The following is a 6000-nucleotide window of genomic DNA, read 5'->3' on the forward strand; positions in this document are numbered from 1 at the left end:
GATCTCATCAGCCGGCAGCTCTCTGTTGACTAGAAAGTTGAGGATGGGCTGGGCCCATGATGGAGCTGTGACTTCTTCTACTGTCAGTACGGCCACCGTGACTCGGGTGGGTGGGTGGAGTGGTGGAGAGTTGGAGTCGGCCACCGCTTCTTGTGTCGCTGCAGTCCCCGGGCCGACTGCTGCAGTCCCCGGGCCGGGTTCTGAAGTCCCCGAGCCGGGTGCGACTACGGCAGTCCCCGGGCTTTTTGTCGAAGCCCCCGCGCCGCCTGCTGGGTTTCTCCAGTCGGATCCGACTGCATCGGGGGCAGGCGGTACGAAGATAGAGTCCGACTCTGGAGACGGCTTGATGGACGGCTTGAGGAGGGCTGGAGAGAGACACCGGTCGGTATAATCTGTCGGGTGGAGCCGATCCGCGCCAGGGCATCTGCTTGGTCGTTGTCGGCTCGTGGCACGTGAAGGAACTCGCACCCTTCGAAGTACCCACTGATCTGCTGGACGAGGAATCGATAGCTCGCCATGTTTGCATCCTTGGCGTCCCAGTCGCCAGATGATTGCTGGACCACCAAGTCTGAGTCGCCATAACATAGGATCCGGCGTACGCCGAGTTCTTTGGCTAGCCGGAGCCCATGTATGAGCGCCTCGTACTCGGCCACGTTGTTGGAGGCGGCGAAGTGGATCTGCAGCGTGTATCTCAGTTTGTCGCCTTTGGGAGAGGTGAGGACGATGCCGGCTCCCAAGCCAGTGCGCATCTTGGACCCGTCGAAGTGCATCCACCAATGGGTAGAGTCGGGAGCCGGCGGTAGGTACTGGGTCTTGGCCCAGTCGACGAGGAAGTCGGCCAATGCTTGGGACTTGATGGCGGTGCGGGGCTGGTAGAAGATGGTGTAAGGTGCCAGCGCAATGGCCCATTTAGCCACCCGGCCGGATGCATTCCGGCTGCCTATGATCTCGGCAAGCGGGGCGGTGCACATGACCATGATGGGATGCTCTTGGAAGTAGGGTTTCAGCTTCTTGGCAGCGAAGTACACTCCATAGCACATCTTCTGGTAGTGCGGGTAGTTTTGCTTTGAGCTGGATAGTACTTCGCTTAGATAATACACCGGCCTCTGGACTAGCTGAGCTCGGCCTTCTTCCGGGCGCTGGACCACAACAACTGTACTAACCACTCGGCTAGTCGCGGCAATGTAGAGGAGCATGGGCTCCTTCTCAGTTGGCGCCGCTAGGACAGGTGGAGTAGTCAGCATTCTCTTCAACTCATGGAAGGCTTGGTCTGCTTGGTCATTCCACTCGAAATGAGTGGATTTCTTCATGAGTCGGTACAGGGGGAGAGCCTTCTGTCCTAGTCGGCTGATAAAGCGGTTTAAGGAGGCCAGGCACCCAGTGAACTTCTGCACGTCCCGCAACTTGGTAGAATCTCCATTCTCTCAATGGCCTTGATCTTCACAGGGTTTCACTCAATGCCGCGTTCGGAGACCAGAAAGCCTGGAAGCTGGCCGGCTGGCACTCCGAACATGCATTTTTCGGGCTTGAGCTTGATCTGGAATCGGCGCAAGTTGGCAAATGTTTCTTTGAGGTCCTCCGGCAGGGTGCCGCGCTTCTCTGTCTTCACCACAATATCGTCTACGTAGACGTGGGCATTTCTGCCGAGTTGCTTGAGGAGGCATTTCTGCATGCAACGCTAAAAAGTGGCACCGGCATTCCTTAAGCCGAATGTCATAGTCAGGTAACAGAAAGCTCCAAATGGTGTGATGAAGGCGGTCTTCAGGCGGTCTGCTGGGTCCAACTTGATCTGGTGGTATCCTGAGTAGGCATCCAAAAAACTCAACAGCTCGCATCCGGCTATGGAGTCTATCACTTGGTCGATCCGTGGCAAAGCAAACGGATCTTTGGGGCAGGCCTTGTTGAGGCTGGTGTAGTCTATACACATACGCCACTTGTTGTTCTTCTTCAACACCAAGACTGGGTTGGCAAGCCATTCTGGGAAAAATACTTCCATAATGAAGCCGGCGGCGAGGAGCCGGGCTATCTCTTCTCCTACGATTCTTCGCTTCTCTTTTGACAGTCGGCGGAGGGGCTGCTTGACCGGCTTCGCGTCGGCTCGGACGTGCAATTTGTGCTCGGCAAAATCCTTCGGAACACCCGGCATGTCCTTTGGGGACCATGCAAAGATGTCTCGATTCTCACGGAGGAAGTCGACGAGCTCGCCTTCCTATTTACTGTCCAGGTTTGCACCTATGACTGCAAACCTTTCTGGGTTCTCTAGGTCCAGAGGTATCTTCTTCGTCTCCTTGGCCGGCTGGAAGGAGCCCTGTGCATCATAATCCTTGGGGTTGGGGGAGAAGGCTGGCTGCTTGCCGGCCATGGCCACGACTCGCTCCAGTATCTTCTTCTCTTCTGCCACCACGAGGGACTCGGCTAGCCGACTGCTGGCTGCAGCGCACTCGATGGACTTCTTGTAGTCGTCGGCTACAGTGATGATCCCCTTCGAGCTCGGCATCTTCATCTTCAGGTAGGCATAGTGGGGCACAACCATGAACTTGGCCAGAGCAGGTCGGCCAAGCAAGGCGTGGTAAGGGCTCTCCAGATCTACTACCTCGAACCAGATTGCTTCTCGGCGAAAGTGATCTTTGTCTCCGAAGAGAACATCCATCTTGATCTTGCCGATCGAGGAACAGGACAGGCCGGGTACGATGCCATGGAACACGGTCCGGCTTGGCATGAGCTGCTTTGCCTTGATGTTCAGCTTCTCCATGGTATCGCGGTACAGTATTTTGATACTGCTTCCGCCATCAATTAGAACGCGGGAGAATCGGGCAGCTCGCCTCTCCGTTGCGAGGGTGACATCCAATACTAATGCATAGGAGCCAGGAGACGGCATCACCTCTGGGTGGTCGGCCCGGCTCCAGTTGATAGGCTTCTCGGACCAGTGCATGAACTCGGGGTTGCTGGAGGCGACTGCGTTGACCTCTTGGTGCTGTGGGCGTCGGCTACGCTTGTCTTCAACTTGGCTTGTGAAGACGACGTAGGCGGCGTGCTCCTCAGGGAACTCATCTTGAATGGCCCCGACTGCTGGTCGAGCAGCCGGCTGCTGGGGGGCAGGAGGCGGAGGCGGTACCAGCCCCTCGCCCTTGGAGATCCATGTGAGCCAATGGCACTTTCGGGTCGTGTGGTTGGACGGCTTCGCGCCACTTTGGAACTTGCAGGGGGCATCGAGAGTCTGCTCGTAGGAGAAGGACGGCTGCCAAGCCGGCCTGCCGCCCTTCTTCTTGGGAGCGGGCCGTTCTTCGGGTTGCTCATCTTCAACTGTGACCACCTGCCGACTGGTGGAAGGCGGCATAGGGGCCTTGCGCTTGCGGTCGTTCTGGTAGGGGCGCCGACTGGACTCGCCAGCCGGCGTCTTGGGAGCCGGAGCGAGCACCTTCCCAGAGGCATCCACTCGGAGCTCGTGAAGGAAATATGCCCTAGAGGCAATAATAAAGTATTATATATTTCCTTATATCATGATAAATGTTTATTATTCATGCTAGAATTGTATTAACCGGAAACATAATACATGTGTGAATACATAGACAAACAGAGTGTCACTAGTATGCCTCTACTTGACTAGCTCGTTAATCAAAGATGGTTATGTTTCCTAGCCATAGACATGAGTTGTCATTTGATTAACGAGATCACCTCATTAGGAGAATGACGTGATTGACTTGACCCATTCCGTTAGCTTAGCACCCGATCGTTTAGTATGTTGCTATTGCTTTCTTCATGACTTATACATGTTCCTCTGACTATGAGATTATGCAACTCCCGTTTACTGGAGGAACACTTTGTGTGCTACCAAACGTCACAACGTAAATGGGTGATTATAAAGGTGCTCTACAAGTGTCTCCAAAGGTACTTGTTGGGTTGGCGTATTTCGAGATTAGGATTTGTCACTCCGATTGTCGGAGAGGTATCTCTGGGCCCACTCGGTAATGCACATCACTATAAGCCTTGCAAGCATTGTGACTAATGAGTTAGTTGCGGGATGATGTATTACGGAACGAGTAAAGAGACTTGCCGGTAACGAGATTGAACTAGGTATCGAGATACCGACGATCGAATCTTGGGCAAGTAACATACCGATGACAAAGGGAACAACATATGTTGTTATGCGGTCTGACCGATAAAGATCTTCGTAGAATATGTGGGAGCCAATATGGGCATCCAGGTCCCGCTATTGGTTATTGACTGGAGAGGTGTCTCGGTCATGTCTACATAGTTCTCGAACCCGTAGGGTCCGCACGCTTAACGTTACGATGACAGTTTTATTGAGTTTTGATGTACCGAAGGAGTTCGGAGTCCCGGGTGAGATTGGGGACATGACGAGGAGTCTCGAAATGGCTGAGATGTAAATATCGATATATTGGACGACTATATTCGGACTTCGGAAAGGTTCCGAGTGATTCGGGTATTTTTCGGAGTACCGGAGAGTTACGGGAATTTGTATTGGGCCTTAATGGGCCATACGGGAAAGGAGGGAAAGACCCCAAAGGGTGGCCGCACCCCTCCCCATGGGCTAGTCCGAATTGGACTAGGGAGGGGGGTGCGCCCCTTCCTTCTTTCTCCTTCCCCCTTCCCTTCTCCTACTCCCACAAGGAAAGGAGGAGTCCTACTCCCGGTGGGAGTAGGACTCCCCCCTGGGCGCGCCACCTCCCCTTGGTCGGCCCTCTTCCCCTTGCTCCTTTATATACGGGGGCAGGGGGGCACCCCATAGAGACAACGATTGATCCTTGAGATCTCTTAGCCGTGTGCGGTGCCCCCCTCCACCAAATTACACCTCGATAATATCGTTGCGGAGCTTAGGCGAAGCCCTGCGTCGGTAGAACATCATCATCGTCACCACCCCGTCGTGCTGACGAAACTCTCCCTCAACACTCGGCTGGATCGGAGTTCGAGGGACGTCATCGAGCTGAACGTGTGTAGAACTCGGAGGTGCCGTGCGTTCGGTACTTGATCGGTCGGATCGTGAAGACGTACGACTACATCAACCGCGTTGTGATAACGCTTCCGCTGTCGGTCTACGAGGGTACGTGGACAACACTCTCCCCTCTCGTTGCTATGCATCACCATGATCTTGCGTGTGCGTAGGAATTTTTTTGAAATTACTACATTCCCCAACAGTGGCATCCGAGCCTGGTTTTATGCGTTGATGCTATGCACGAGTAGAACACAACTGAGTTGTGGGCGATATAAGTCATACTGCTTACCAGCATGTCATACTTTGGTTCAGCGGTATTGTGAGATGAAGCGGCCCGGACCGACATTACGCGTACGCTTACGCGAGACTGGTTTCACCGTTCGGAGCACTCGTTGATTAAAGGTGACTGGCGGGTGTCTGTCTCTCTCACTTTAGTTGAACCGAGTGTGGCTACGCCCGGTCCTTGCGAAGGTTAAAACAGCACCAACTTGACAAACTATCGTTGTGGTTTTGATGCGTAGGTAAGAACGGTTCTTGCTAAGCCCGTAGCAGCCACGTAAAACATGCAACAACAAAGTAGAGGACGTCTAACTTGTTTTAGCAGGGCATGTTGTGATGTGATATGGTCAAGACATGATGTGATATAATTTGTTGTATGAGATGATCATGTTTTGTAACTGAGTTATCGGCAACTGGCAGGAGCCATATGGTTGTCGCTTTATTGTATGAAATGCAATCGCCTTGTAATAGTTTTACTTTATCACTAAGCGGTAGCGATAGTCGTAAAAGCAATTAGTTGGCAAGACGACAACGATACTACGATGGAGATCAAGGTGTCGCGCCGGTGACGATGGTGATCATGACGGTGCTTCGGAGATGGAGATCACAAGCACGGTGCTTCGGAGATGGAGATCACAAGCACAAGATGATGATGGCCATATCATATCACTTATATTGATTGCATGTGATGTTAATCCTTTATGCATCTTATCTTGCTTTGATTGACGGTAGCATTATAAGATGATCTCTCACTAAAATTTCAAGAT

Source organism: Aegilops tauschii, chromosome 4, assembly GCF_002575655.3.
Source record: "Aegilops tauschii subsp. strangulata cultivar AL8/78 chromosome 4, Aet v6.0, whole genome shotgun sequence".
NCBI lineage: Eukaryota > Viridiplantae > Streptophyta > Magnoliopsida > Poales > Poaceae > Aegilops > Aegilops tauschii.